Source organism: Odocoileus virginianus, chromosome 3 (assembly GCF_023699985.2).
Source record: "Odocoileus virginianus isolate 20LAN1187 ecotype Illinois chromosome 3, Ovbor_1.2, whole genome shotgun sequence".
NCBI lineage: Eukaryota > Metazoa > Chordata > Mammalia > Artiodactyla > Cervidae > Odocoileus > Odocoileus virginianus.
In genome coordinates this window covers 62085647-62101363 of record NC_069676.1, presented here as the reverse complement: position 1 = coordinate 62101363, position 15717 = coordinate 62085647, and the positions used below count along the sequence as shown (strand labels likewise).

The following is a 15717-nucleotide window of genomic DNA, read 5'->3' as shown; positions in this document are numbered from 1 at the left end:
CTGAGCCCATGCTATTCCCCCTCCCCCTCGAGGACGGGGCCTGGGACAGGGCAGGGAAGTTGGACAACACTCACACTCCCCCTGGCTCTTGGGCCAAGAGACTTTTGGACAGTACGAGAAAAGAGGAGGAAGTAAGAAATAGCAATCAGCTCTTTGGTCTCGGCGGCAGAAGCAAGATGACGAAGGGAATGTCAACGTTTGGAAAGCGTGGGAATAAGACCCACACGCTGTGCCACCGCTGTGGCTCTAAGGCCTGCCACCTTCAGAAGTCAACCTGTGGCAAGTGTGGCTACCCTGCCAAGAGAAAGTATAATTGGAGTGCTAAAGCTAAAAGACGAAATACCACCGGGACTGGTCAGATGAGACACCTAAAAATCGTATACCGCAGATTCAGGCGTGGATTCCGTGAAGGAATAACACCTAAACCCAAGTGAGCGGCTGTTACAGCATCCAGTTCATCCCAAGGATTTCAACGATTAGTCGCGTAATAAATGTTCCGGCTTTTAAAAATAAAACAAAAAAGAAATAGCAATCAGAAAACTTCCTCTTAAAGTGACCTAGTCTGGAGGAGGCAAGGACAGGACATTAAGTTAGTCAAATGGCCCAAGGCACTATGCCATCATCTCTTCCTTTCCATCTCTTTTCTGGATGACTGCGGCAGTTTCTCCAGGGGTTTCCCTGCTTCTAACCTGGACTTTCTGCCCCACCGCAATCCACTCTCCACAGAACGGAGAAATCAGCTCCTGCCACCTCCTTCCTTGCTTTTGAACAGCATTCAAACTTCCTAAGCTGGCCTCCAAAAGCCTTGCAGGTCAGTTCCCTGGAGAACTCTAAACTCATCCCCACCTAGCACCTGCTATTCCTCAACAGCATGCTCCTTATCAATCCCATCTTGGCCCACCCTAAGAGGTATTCACTGACACCTTGATTGAAGCTACCCTCGCCCACACAAATCCTTCTCTCTTAGTTACTGTTTCTTTCACAGCACTCACCACTATCAGAAACTGGCAAGTAGTACTAGAGATGGCAGCAAACTAACATTCCTCCCGTTGAAAAGCAGGACCCATGTCCCCTCCCCTTCCTTCTCAGAGGGGTCTGTGACTTCTACCAACACAGTATGACAAAAGTGATACTGTACCAGTGCTCGGGCCCAGGACCTTAGAATACTGACTGCATCTACTTCCTGTCTCTTGGAACACTCTCTCTGAGAGCCCCAAGCCACTATGTATGGATACTAAGTCCTACTACTTGGAAATCACAGTGGTGGAAAGGACACCTGAAGGCACTCCAGTTCTAGATGAACCCAGCCTTCCAATCACCCTGGCAAGGTTCCAAACATGTTGAGTGAAGTTCTGGTGGGCCCTGTGGACCAGGATCTGCCACCTCTATCACTGTCATGTAGCAAAGAAGAATCGCCTGGGCTAGCCATGTTCAACTCCTACCCCATGAAATCAGTGAATAAAAGGGCTGTTTCTGATATAACTAGTAGCCCCCCTATTCCTTCCCAACATCCCAGTGAAGAGAGCTGTGTGCCCTGCCATGCCACCCACTACACGATGAGGTGTGGCTCCAGGATCTTGCTGCAGACATGAAAGCTCCCTCCATCCATTAAACCACCAACTACTGTTGCTGACTCCAGGCTCTTTCTTTGGTCTTGAAGCTGGGCAACAGAGGCCCTGCAGGCCTGTTAGGTACAATCCAACCACCATCAAAGAAATAAATAGTATGACAGGTCAGTTAATCTTCAGTGGAGACCTCTTCTTAGAAAACACCAAAATCACAACCAAATGCTTAACAACCATCAACAACAACACAAAAAACCTGCTGCTGCTAAGTCACTTCAGTCGTGTCCGACTCTGTGCGACCCCACAGACGGCAGCCCACCAGGCTCCCTGGTCCCTGGGATTGTCCAGGCAAGAACACTGGAGTGGGTTGCCATTTCCTTCTCCAATGTAGGAAAGTGAAAAGTGAAAGTGAAGTCACTCAGTCGTGTCCGACTTTTAGCGACCCCACAGACCGCAGCCTACTCCATCTGTGGAGTAGGCTCCTCCATCCATGGGATTTCCCAGGCAACAGTACTGGAGTGGGGTGCCATAGCCTTCTCCGAAAAAACCTGCTAGAACCTACCAAAACAAGATACTCTACATTCAAAGACAAAGAAGCCACAAGGAGATGGCAGGAAGGGTGCGACTGAGATAAAATCAAATCCCATACCTGCCGGGTGGGTGATCCACAACTGGATAACTATTATACCACAGAAGTTCTGTCACAACAGTGAAAGTTCTGAGCCCCATGTCAAGTTTCACAGCCTGAGAGTCCAGCAATGACAGAAGGAGCCCACAGAGAATCCAGCTTTGAAGGCCAGCAGGGTTTGATCTCAGAAATTGCACAAGGCTGGGGGAGACAGAATCTCCACTCTTGGAGGAAGCACACAAGGTCACACACACACCAGGATCCAGGGCTGTTTTTTGTTTTATTTGTGTATACTGGGTCTCAGTTGCAGCACGCAGGATCTTCGATTTTCCTTGCTGCATGTGGAATCTTTAGTTACAGCATGCAAGTTCTCAGTTGCAGCATGTGGGATCTAGTTTCCTGACCAGGGATTGAACCTGGGTCCCCTAAAATGGGAGTGCGGAGTCTTAGTCACCGGACCACCAGGGAAGTCTCTCCAGGGCTGTTTTTTTAAGCTACCAAGCTTTGGGGTGATTTGTCAGGCATTAACAGATAACCAGAACTACCCTGCTGGCTTACGGTGTCACTCCACTAGCATGTAAACTATGAGTGAAGGCCTCTTCTGTCTTATTTCCATCAACATTTCCAAGGTCTAACACTTAGGTTACTGAAATAAATGTGTTAAATGAGTGGTTTTCACTTTGGTGGCAGCCAAACTAGTTCTTTCCAGACAAACAAAGGTTAGGCTCAAGTCCCAGCGTTTCTCTAGATAAGCATGAAAACTCTGAATACTCAACGAGACTCTCTTGAGGGGACTTTCCTGGTGGTCTAGGGGTTAGGTCTCCGTGCTTTCACTGCAGAAGGCACGGGTTCAATCCCTGGTTGGGGAATTAAGATCCTGCATGCCAAGTGGCCAAAACCTCCCTCCCCTCAAAACAGCTCTAAAAAAAATAGCCTCAGGCTACAGTGTCAATTTGGGCTCAAATAAACCTCTTCAAAGTTTTTTGAGAGAGACCATCTCTTTCCCTATCCACCCCTCTAGCCCATGCACCTCGGCAGGCCCCCCCACCTCCCCAAATTAAAGGGGGAACAGCGTTCAGGCCTTCCTTCCCAGGTGTCCTTTCAGGGATCCCTCCCCCGCTTCAGGGGCCAGAGGTGCCCCGATGCTGAGCAACAAGGTGGAAGCGGAGCCCAAGCTCATATTCTGGGAAAGCCTGGAGGCCCCCAGGGCGGGCCACGAATTAAAACGGTATTTGAAGCCCTCTGTGGCAAATGAGTGGCATATGATGCTTATCTGATCTGCCAGGGCATAATTCCAGAGTAAAGGTTATGGATAGGCACATGACAGTGAAGTGGCACTGTATAGTGAGGAAGACATATATGATCTCAGAGTAAAAACTCACCAAATATCTGTGGGAGGAAATCACAGTCTCATGTGATTCTCAAAATCACACCTGCATGCTGCTGCTGCTGCTAAGTCACTTCAGTCATGTCCGACTCTGTGACACCCCACAGGCAGCAGCCCACCAGGCTCTGCTGTCCCGGGGATTCTCCAGGCAAGAACACTGGAGTGGGTTGCCATTTCCTTCTCCAATGCATGAAAGTGAAAAGTGAAAGTGAAGTTGCTCAGTCGTATCCGACTCTTTGCGACCCCATGGACTGCAGCCTACCAGGCTCCCCCGTCCATGGGATTCTCCAGGCAAGAGTACGGGAGTGGGGTGCCATTGCCTTCTCCGTCACACATGCATACATACACACTAAATAAAAGAAAACAATCTCTGGAGCCGGGCTGGTTTACCATCAAACTGAACTAGTTGATACTTGCACTGTGGCCTCCACCAGACCTAGGCTCTCAGTCTCAGGGCCAGAAGGGGAGTCTTAGCAACTGCCCATCTAACCAGGTTCAGGAAGTCAGGATCTTCTCAACAACATTCCTGCCAAAGATGGGCCACCACTGTGTGCACAGTGATGGGGCACTCACCTTGGCCCAGAACTCCCCAAGAGCCTAGGGCAGAATGAATGCCTAAGCAGAAGAATCCCACCGCCTTGGGCAAGATCTTAGGGATGACATGCTAAAGCTGGTCCAATCATGTGGAGGAAAGCAATCCCCATGAGATAAAATCTTTCTCAAACCAGAGACCTAACCTCCAGTTTGATACACAGAACTTAATCCTGTGGGCAAGGACCCTGAAAAGTCTTTTGGCGTGATCGCTTTCATTTACAGAAAAGGGAAAGGAAGTCCAAAGAGGTTCAGACGCCCAAGGTGTTTCAGCACATGAGTCAAACCTCTGAGACTAGAAAGCTGGTCCCCAATTCTCCTGCCCTATCCTACAGGGCTCACACCTACCGCTGCCACAGAGAAGCTTCTTTTCAGTGTCAGCTGCCCCAGAGTGAATTCAGTGCTCCTGTGAGCTTTAGTTCCACTGCCTGAAGAGCAGGATCATAAATAGGCAGGCCCAAGGCCTCTAGCCAGCATCCTCCCCATTCTGCTTGAGACAGTAACATCTGCCTTAGCTGCTCTCATACCCAAAGGGTATCTGAGCTAGAAGGGGTCTTGGAGAATGTTACCAAGGATGCTACACCCATTTCACAGATGCTGGAAAGGGAGTGAAGTCTCACCGGGGCCTGACATAACCGTGTTTCCTTGGCAAGCCCACTCTTCAGCATTCAGAAAGCTTTCCCTTCCTGCCCTGGTGCCTCAGGCCAAAATGCCCAGAGTGTCCTGTCTCCCCATCATATCCACTCTCCCTCAGAAAGGTGGATAAGGAGACCCCCTCCAGGACTGCAATCCCTATCTGTGAACTCTTCCCTACCCTCTCCTAATTCTCCAATAAGGACATGCCTCAGCTTGTGGGTTGGACAGACTGCTGTCCCCTTTCCTTTGTATGATAAAATATACAGAATCTGAGCCCACAGGCCTCACATAGGTGTCCTAGACTAAAGGAAGCTAGATCCTGCCACTGGATGTGTGTGTCATAAAGGAACAGATGTTCAGTGTGGCCAGGTCTTCTCATTTTTTTCCATAACAGTTTTATTGATATAATTCACATTCCATGCTATTGACTCATTTAAAGTAGACAATTCTTTTTTTTTTTTTTTTTGGGTATATTCAGAATTTACATTTTAAAAGAGAAACCAAAAAATCTCTAGGTTTCCAGATACATTTTCTTGATTTTAAAACACAGATGCTTAAATTGTTTTTAAATGGAAGGGTAATCAAACTGTGTCAGGAGGCTGAACTGGATTTGAGGTGGTAAGCAGAGTGAATAACCATTTCTAACTTATACCTTTCAAGACAAAAGTCCCATCATGGCTTTTGTGTCTTGTTTACCCCTGAATTCTGGAGCCCACAAGTACTCAAAAATTTTCAGAATGAATCAATCTAGAAAAGTACTTTGCCAACTTACAGCTGCAGAACCCTACAGCAAACTGCCATCCAAAGTCTTTCAGTACTATCACCATGACAAGGAACCCAGGACCTACAGCGGCAGCTCAATCCATTGAGGGCACTGCCAAAAGTTACTACTCAACCAGAGTCAAAACCTACTGACCCTCCACCTCCCACCTGCCATCAGAGCTTGACCTGTAGGGCCACTTGAAGCAGGTCTGTTCAAATGCTGTACTTTAGAACAACCGCACTGCCACCCACCCCAAGCTTTGATGGTCTGGGAAAAATTATCCTAGTTTCTCAACCATCCCCTCTTCACAGTAAGGGGCATGCGTCACAGTGAGCAGCCGCCTCCGTGTGTTCCTAATTTCCTGTCTCGCTCCCACTCCCCAGAAGTAGCATCCAGCCTCCCATACCCAAAGGGGCTCTCACCATGGCCAAACTCCACCCCCTACACTCCACTGCGGACAAAACCCAGACTAGGTTATTCCATCCACATAACTGGCCTCTCTTCCTCATATCATTGTAAAGATATATAAAGAACAGGAAAAGCAAGGAGACCTCCACTCCTTCACACAAATCCAAGGCTGCAAGAAGATACTACAGACGGAGCGGGAGGGCTTCACTGCAAAGCACCTGGGCTGTCCTCTCACCAACGTTCTACCACGAGGGCACGCCCAAGTGCCACAATGTGGGCTTCTCACGGCAGGATTACAGCCCCCACTGACTCCTTAAACCCCCCTCCACTATGAAGTTGTGTACCAGCCTAGGGCAGGTAGGAAGAGCTGGCTCTAAGTGATTGATATGGGCTGCCTTCCTGTGTATCCCCAGGACCAAACAGCAGGGAAAAGGGGGAGAGAGGACCCAGAAAGACAGAAGACTTAGCACTTGACCTCTGTTAGCAAATTGAAGACCTGGGTTAAATTCAAGACCTCAAAAGAGGAACCGTCAACACTCTTTTTCTTTTTTTTTTTTTACCGTCAACTCTGCTGCTGCTGCTGCTGCTGCGTCGCTTCAGTCGTTTCTGACTCTGTGTGACCCCATAGACAGCAGCCCACCAGGCTCCGCCGCCCCTGGGAGTCTCCAGGCAAGAACACTGGAGTGGTTGCCATTGCCTTCTCCACCTGGAGCGGTCATCACTTGTTATTTGCCAGGCTTCAGCTGAGCACCCGCCTTCACCTAGTGCATATTCACTGCGATCCTAGGACGCAGGTACTCCAGTTATAACTCCTTTTACTGAAGCCACAAGTTACCAATCTATCTGAGGGCACTCACTCAGTACAGGATTGGGCTTAACTCAAACTGGATAACTACAAAGTCAACGCTCTACTTCTTCCTCCAGAGGAGTGAAAACAAAACCAGAATAGGAGCAAAGAGACATGGGTTCAAGTCTCAGCCGTACTCTGAACTGACTGTGACCTTGAGCAACTCTATTTCCTTTCTGGGCCCAAAGTACCTAACCTGTAAACGAATGGTTTAGTCTGATTCAAGGACCTCTGGGGTCTCTTCCAGCTGTAAATACTCCTTCTCCTCTGAAAGGGAGATAAGGACTCTAAGCCCCTTTGTGCAGAGCACTAGGGACAGAGTTGATAATGGCCACAGGTCAGGGTGAACCTGGCTCTCAAAAGCCCACTGTTAGCTCAGGTGTAAAAATGGTTCGAATTCAGCTGAAAGGAGGTGTCTCTGACGGGAAGAAAACTTTGTGCCCGTAGCTATGTGTGGCAAAGCCCACCAAGCCAAGCGGCAGAGATGCTCGTGGAAGACGGTCTAGGTGCGGACCGAGAAGTCCCGCTACATGAGTATTTGCCCAGGTGGAGGTGGGAACTCCTGTAGGAAGCCTGTCCCCCTGCCACTACTTCCAGGGCCACTGCCTCCTCTTCCCGCCTAAACAGCTGCAGGAGTGCAAGCAAGATGGAGCTCTTGGCTCAAGCGTGGACACAGCCTAGGCCAGTCACCAGCAACTGCATTCCAACTAAGCTGGCCCTCTGAAAGGTCAGAGAAATCCCATACACTGGAGTTGCTCCCTACCCTTGAAGGATGACAACCGATAACTGTCCTATACCTACACTTCAGGAATGTCTCAGAAGTTTGCTCCCTTTCAATCTGGGAACCTTGCCCCAAAGGATGAGACAGGAAACCCCAAATCACCTATTCTTAACATAAGAGGTTCTTCCACGTGGCCAAAGCAAACTTTAAAAAATCTGATCCTCACTTAAAATCTTCTAAAGCTCTCCACTGCCTTTCAGTTAAAATCATAATTTATTCCACAGCCACGGGAACTACTCAGTTCCCTGGACCTCTCGGCCTTTCCTCAACCAAGAATGAGTCCTCCTTTCAGGTCTTTTCTCAGATAACTCTTACCTGTCCTTCCCATTTCAGTTTAGCCACTGCTTCCTCCAGAAAAGTTACTCTGACCTAGACTGAACTGGGTGCCCCCAGTTGCACTCCGAAAGAATCCCACAGCCTTCTTACACAGCATCTTCCATATTGCGTCGAAGGTGTGTGTGCTCTCTGTCAACACAACTTTTTATTATTCACTGTGGTATCCTCTGCGCCAGACTCAAAATATGAATGATGCTGCTAAAAGTATAACATTCATCCATTCATTCACTAATTAAATCTTCAATGAGCTGCCTACTCTGTGCCAGGCATATTTAGGTGCTGGAAATAAAGCAGTGATCAAATACCAAAGACCCCTATCCAACAGTGATAAAAACTAAAAGGAAAACTGAGGCAGGGTAAGAGGGATGAGATAGAGCATAAGGTGCATGCAGTTTGCCAGTTAATACAGGGTGGTGGGGACAGGCTTCTCCATCCCCGGGAACGGAACAGGAACCGGAAGAAAGTGAGGGCATGGTCCACATAGCTATCCGGGGGAACAGCACTGAAGAATACAAGGCCTGAAGCACCACGTGCTCCGGGAAGAGAGTCCTGTCATAGGAGGGGAGAGTGGGTAGAGAATCAAGAGCTCAGGGTCAGGGAAGGGGAAGTCTGGGGAGCCAGCTTAAGAAGACCCTCTAAGGACTCTGACTTCTGCTCCACTCTAGAAGCCGTGAGAGGACTTAGAGCAGGAGTGACAGGACACCAGTCAGAGGCGCCTGCAAGCTCCCAGGTGAGAAGCAACGGTACAGGGACCAGGCTGGCAGGCGAGGAGGTGGGAAACGCTCACCTTTGGTCACAGCTGACCTGTTCTGGTCACTTCTCCACATACACTAGCTCACTGAAACTCCGGATGACCCCGAAGTCAGTAACAGTGACATCGCAATTACCCTCTGTAATCTGCTCAGCAGGCATTCTTTTTAGCCCCACTTCAGTTACCTGTTTACCTTTGGTCACAGTTTTTAGAAGCCAAAACGGTGTCCTGGTAAATTAGATATAAGGTGACAGAGAAACAGGGGGCAAGAATGACCCCAAGGTTTTTAGTCTGAGCAATGAGAAGGACAGTTGCTTATTAACCTCTCTGAGGCTCACTTTCCTCATCTGTGAAGCAGGGTTAAAAAAGTTATGCCTGCTGAGAAGATTACGGAGGATAACTGCGATATCACTATTACTTATCTTGGGGTTATCAAGAGTTTCAGTAAGCTAGTGTCTGTTGCAGGGAGACCAGAACCGTAGAGTTCAGGTGGACCGTGTATCTGAGATGGCTCCCGGCGACTATAGGGCTGAATTCAGTTCCTCCAGAACGCCTGGAATTTCATTTTAAAGCAAGGAAAAGAAAAGGCTATCTGGAGTAGCTGGAATGTATGTCCAGAGGGGAAGGTGGTTACCACATCAAATGTGGAGGGTTATACCAAGTTCTCTGAACACCAGGCCTCAGATGGAGGCTCCATCTGGGTTTACCAGTAACACCTCAAACTGAGGTGGATGAAGCTCCTGACTGTATGCCAGATTTCTGTGGACAGTTTTACAAAGTTCATCATAAAAGCCCACATTCCTTACCTTTCACACCTAAGGCTTTGTCAGTCCAAAGGTACAGCCAAAGGAAAAGAGCCCATCAAGACTGTCCCTGATTCTGAGAAAATCCCTCATGAAGACACCTGAGCTAACTCCAAATTATCAATCCTCACTTAGCAAAGGCAAGGATAACCCCTCAGAATGGGTAATTACCACAAACTACTGACATATACACAGTCAATCCCCAAACAACGCAGGGGTTAGGGTACCAACCTCTAGCTCAGTGAAAAATCCACTTATAAGTTTATAGGCTGTGCCAGGAATCTGTTGCTGCTCTCATCTGCAGTTCTGTGTGAGCATGGACTCAGTCAACAGCAGAGAGTGTAGGACTATTTACTGAAAAAAAAACCTACATAAGTGGATCCATGCAGCATGAACCCATATTGTTCAAGGGTCAATTGAACCTGGCTTTGGAATGCATCTTCCGGAATCTAAACCACTTACATCTGTGTGGGACATTTCAAGTCATGAACTGAGCTACCCCATAATGAGGTATCAATTTGATCCTCAGAACAACCTAAGCATAGGGGTTAGTCCCATTCTGTGAACAAGAAAAACAGCATGTTCTGATTTAAATCCCATCACCTACCCCTTTGCTCCTTCACTCTGTTTCCTGTCCTTTTATTAGTGAGGTATCAAAATTTATTTTCTTTTATGAACCTCTAGCAAGTAAGGCTGTCCTCTCCTGGCCACTCCCTTAGATCACTCCGGACCAGCCAGGGAGGTTTGGGAGCCCTCTGGAGGCCCCAACACCCTAATTACCCGCTTTGAGATTGTCTTGGATTTTGCAAACAGGGGCAGTCCCATCTGCCAAGCTCTCCATGTTAAAGAGGTTTTTGTGGTTTCAGGTCCACTGCTCCACCTCCTCTCCCTCCCTCTGGGAGGGAAAGAGTGCTGAGTAACAGCTCTAAAATGCTTACTCTAACCTAGGTTCCACTGCAGAGCCAAGAGATTCCATCCCCCAGGGAGGTTCAGAGTTCAAGACTGCAGAGACCATACCCTACCTGCCCAGGGCCCCAAACCACCTCCAAAGCATCTCTCCCTCCCCAGCAGGCATTATCTCCCAGTGAGTGTAAAACTCAAACACCCTGCCCAGAACAAGGGACAGGTTCCTGGGGAAGGCCTCCTTCCCTTCTTCCCTTCAGAGGGTGCCCCGATTCTTTACAAGAGAAGAAAGTGGTCTGAACTATAGGAAAAGAGCTTTAAGCTCTCATTTATAAAGGCTAACGTAACAGTTCTTCACCCAAAGGTGTACAGTATAACCAGCTATGGAGTTTAAAACAATTAAAAACAACCATAATGCCATTATTACGCTTGACAAACAATTCCTTAATATTATCAAAACTTCCAAAAATTTCTTCTTATATAACCGGTTTGTTTGAATCTGGATTCAAACAAGATCCACACAAGGCATTTGACTGATGTCTCAATTCTTCATCCGTAACAGTTCCCTCTTTTAAAAATGCTTATTTACTTTTTAATTGAAGCTGATGTACAATAATATTATACATAAGTTGTAGGTGAATAATACAGTGAGTCATCATTTTTAAAAGTTATACTCCATTTATGGCTTCCCTGGTGGCTCAGTGGTAAAGAACCCACTTCCCAGTGCAGGAGACGTGGGTTTGGTCCCTGGTTCAGGAAAATCCCCTGGAGAAGAAAATTGCAACCCACTCCGGCATTCTTACCTGGGAAATCCTATGGCCAGAAGGAGTCTCGTGGGCTACAGTCCATGGGGTCGCAAGGAGTCATACACTACTTAGCGACTAAACAACTCCATTGTGGTTATTATAAAATATTGGCTATACCCTGTGTTTGTACAACACATCCTCGTAGCTTATTTTGTACATAACAGTTTGTATCTCTTAACCTAGTACCTCTTAATCCCCTATCTCAACGTTGCCCTTCCCTCCTCCCCTCTCCTCACTGGTAACCACTAGTTTGTTCTCTGTGAGTCCATTTCACTAGTTTTGTTTTATTCATTTATTGATTTATGGCTGTGCTATGTCTCCGTGGCTGCAGTGGGCTTTCTCTAGTTTCGGCGAGCAGGGCTACTCCCGAGCTGCAGTGCACAGGCGTCTCCTGTTGCAGAGCCCAGGCCCTATGGCGCGCAGGCTTCAGTAGTTGCAGCGCACGGGCTCAGCTGCTCCATGGTGTGTGGACTCTTCCTGGACCAGTGACTGAACCCGTGTCCCCTGCACTGGCAGATGGGAGTCTTATCCACTGCGCCACCAGGAAGTCCTGGCTGTATTTTTTTAACACCCCTTATTTACTAACAAAATAATCTGTCCTGTAGCTTCTCACTTTCAAAAACTGAATAACGGCTACCTCATGGTCCATCAACGTACTCCTCTATGCTCACAGATCTGTGATTCTGTTAGATGTGGGTTCAATTTTTATTCGGCAGACACAATTTTTACAGACAGCACTGTGTACTTTCTACTATCACATTCACTGTAAGGCACCTAATGCCTGGCTGCTACACAGGCTGCTCTGATATTCACCTCCAAGCAACTGGCTTAGGTTCCTAAAGCCAGAAAATTGTCTCCAGCCTTCACAGAACTTGGATTCAAAACTGAAATTCTTAACCACAACGGCAGATATAAACACACACATAAAAAAGCTCTGCTTTGTAAAAATTGTGAATCACTGCTATACACCTGAAAATTACATAAATATTATAAACCAAGTATATCTCAATTAAAAACAAATCAAAAAGCTCTACTTTGTTTCTTTTGTGGGGAAGGGGTTTATCAGAGAAAAAGTGCTTTTGATACTAAAAATACTAAACACATTTAGACCTATTCCAATTCCCTTATTTTACAGATGACGAAACACAGGCTCAGAGAGAGTATGGAGGTTGCTAATGCCCACATAGTTGCACACAAGCAGAATTACAAGCGAAATGAACACCCCTAATAATGGTGATGATTTATTACAGCTAGCACTTATTAGATGCTCTGTACTTGACACTAAGCTAAACATCACACTAAATATTTATGAATCAGTTACTATTACTATTCCCATTTTGAGGATGAAGGGACAATGGCTTAGAGAGGCTGAGTTATTTACCCAAGACTGCACAGGAAGTTAGGAGTAAAGTTGGGACTCAAAATTACAGACTGTTTAATCCCACCCAGTCCACTTCTAGTGGTGAGGAAGGAAGGAGCCAGGGTCTGAAGTAGCTCTGACACCATGAGGTCTTCATGCAGTGAAGACTGATAGACACCCCAGACCCCCATCAATGCCCCCCGAGTACACCAGTTGTGGGACTGGTGGGTGAAGGAAGATGGGCAAGGGCCCAGACACAGGAAGGAAATGGAGACTGGGAGTGGAGGTTTATTTGGGGCCAGTTCAGTGTGGCACAAGATTCCTGGGGTTGCCATGGGTTAGCTGGGATTATAATCCTTTTTTATTTCAAGCCACCAGTCAGCTGTACTTCAAAGGGACACAGGAAAAAAAAAAAAATGATACCCAGAATATAAATATGCAAGTCTCAGACCCTGACCCCAACTCTCCTTTAAAGAGAAAAGAAGAAAAAGATCACAGCAATGGTTCATTTCCTTACCACACAAAGTTAGAAGTGTAACACAATCCACCCACTTATTCCCTGCTAGGGGTGCTGGAAGTTTGTGGGGATAATGCACTCTCAAGTCTCTACGTTCTACATGTATACCAGCTACAGCAATTTTTAAAAAAGCTTTTAACACAGCAAATGTTTAGTTCAGTTAGACTCGCCTTTGCCCACAGCCCTAAAGAGCACATGTACACTCTGCCAAAAGCTAATTTTTACGAAAGGCAGATAAATTATAACTTATTTTTAAGACATTTGTCATAACACATTCCAAAGTAAAAGTAGGCAAGTGTTTGGATCATCAACCTTTAAGATTATCCATTCTATGTCCTTCATGTCTGTGGAGAAGCAAAGGTCTACTTTTAAGGAGACAGATCCCATGTATTTCAGGGAGTACTGATAAAATACCAGAAAAGGAAAATACACCATTCTCCAACCTCCTCAGTTTTACAGGTGGAGAAAACGGAGACCAAGAACAAGTCCCAGGAAAACCCAAAGATTCAGTCTCCCAGACACAGTATAAGAGCAAACACATGTAAGGCACCAGACTAAATACTTTATACGTACCATCACAGTGAATGCTCACAATGCTCCCTTGAGGCAGATAAATAATTTTATTTCTAGAATATAATGAGGAGGCTGAGGCACAGAAAGGTTGAGTATCTTGTCCAATGAAGCACAGCTAAGCAACTGGCTGAGCTGGCATTCGAACCCAAGCAGTTTTGACACCAGAACCTTTGCTATCTTCTTCATTTAAAAAAAAAAATTATTTGGCTGTGCTAAGTCTTAGTTGCAGCACACAGGATCTTCGCTGCAGCACATGGGATCTAGTTCCCTGACCAGGGATTGAACCTGGGCCCCCTCCACTGAGAGTGGGAAGTCTTAACCATCATGGAAGTCCCTCATTTCTTCTAGTAAATGAGACATCCTGCCTCTCTCATACTTAAAGAGTTGTGGCTAGGATAAGGAATAGAAATTTTAATGTTTTCAAAACATTCTAGGGGAGGGAAATACAAAAAGCCAAAATGCAAATCCCAAGACTTTAAACCACTAAGACAGACACTTAAACCAGAACAGAGAACCCCACAAGAAAGGGGAGATATCACAAAACATCTTTTATTACTAGTTACTGCCTGTGTCTCTTAAAGAACTAAAATACTAGCATCTGAGCCAAAAGGAGAGCTAAAAATAGGCGTTTGCAGCAAGCTTTGGAAAGCTTTTGGCTTACTTAGGAGGCACCAAAAACATGCATCACAGAACACAAAATTTCCCAAGACCACACTGCCACTCCACTAGTGTAACATTTAAACTTGTCCAAATAAAATCAGGGCTGGAAAAGGACCTTAGTGATCCATGTAAATTTCAAAGAAAGGGCCACTATCTACCCTGACCACAAAATTCTCCTTCAAAAAGCATCCAAGCCCTAACAACAGGCTTAAAGAGAGACGCTACTCGATTAATTCAGAGTTTGTCTGTCGACGACTATTCTGAAGGTTTAAAACTAATGAGCAGACAAGACACTTTCTTGCCTAACAAGAACAGAGTGAGTCTACCGGACTTAGAATTTTGCTTTGGGCACTTAAAGCAAGTTGGCTTTTCCACTCAGAGGTAAAGGCGAGATGCCAGCCAAGCTGTCGTCTTCCCACGATCAATAACCCCGGTGACGCACCCTACCAAGGGCCCCTAGACTTGCACAAAATGCCAGCTCAGGCATCCAACACCACCTGATGTCATGGCTGATTTAAAACCCACAAGGCAGGTTCACCATTAGCAGAGCAGCAGCAGCCAGAGTTAGTAGCCCCATTTAAACTTCTGAGGAGTGCCCTCTCCTGCGGATGATTATACCCCTCAGAGTTTAAAGAGGGGGGAAGGACCAAAGAGTGTCTTCAAATTGCTTTTCCTCCCTCCGTGGGTGGATCAGGAGGGATTTGCAAGAAAATGGAGATTTCAGCACTGCCCTTTGCATAAGAGGGTTCTGGAAGGAAAAGGGGGGGAAGGGAAGGAGGGCAAAAGGAAGAGAACACGGTTTGAGGTACTATTAGTAAACGCCAAAGGTCCCCTCCCCCAAATGAAGCAATGTTAAAAAGAAATAAAAATTACAACATGCCATTTTCAGAATTCGGTGTTCTGGTTTCCCTGGGACTACGAGGGATTCTATTCCCTTGAATGTGAAGGCATTAAGCTGCCCTTTCAACTTTCCCCATTTTGATGGTTTAAACCAGTCAGTCTCAAGCAGAAGGGGAGGAGTTCTGAAAAAGCCGTAGGGCTGTGACCACAGGCCATCGTAGTAGCTCCAATTGGGTTTTAATACCGGCTCACTGCAAGAAGATCCTGAACCTAAGAACCCAGCCCCAGGATGTCTCTACTGGCCGGCAAAAGGAGCAGGCGGGAGCGCCCCCCACCAAAGCCGACGATCTATTTTCGGCAAAGGAAGACCTAGCGGAGACTCTGTATTCCGCACCCCCCTCCCCCCAATAACGAGGCTCTGCGGGGACTTCCCGCACGCCGACCTCCCCCGAGGGGCCGTGTCCGAAAGGACCCAAAGAAGTCGAGGGGGGAGAGGGAGGGCGCGCCGCTCGGCGGTCACATGCCGCCAGCCGCGCGGGGAGGCACCACGTTGTCCCGGCTG

At 47.0% G+C, this 15717-nt stretch overlaps 1 protein-coding gene and 1 pseudogene across 3 annotated transcripts in view; one reads left to right on the top strand and one right to left on the bottom strand.

Moving 5' to 3' along the window:
- The window catches only part of LARP1 (La ribonucleoprotein 1, translational regulator), a 58266-nt gene that overhangs the window by 40641 nt on the left and 1908 nt on the right, over positions 1-15717 (bottom strand). The gene's annotated exons all lie outside the window — the stretch shown is intronic.
- LOC139034438 (large ribosomal subunit protein eL37 pseudogene) lies at positions 177-434 on the top strand (annotated as a pseudogene).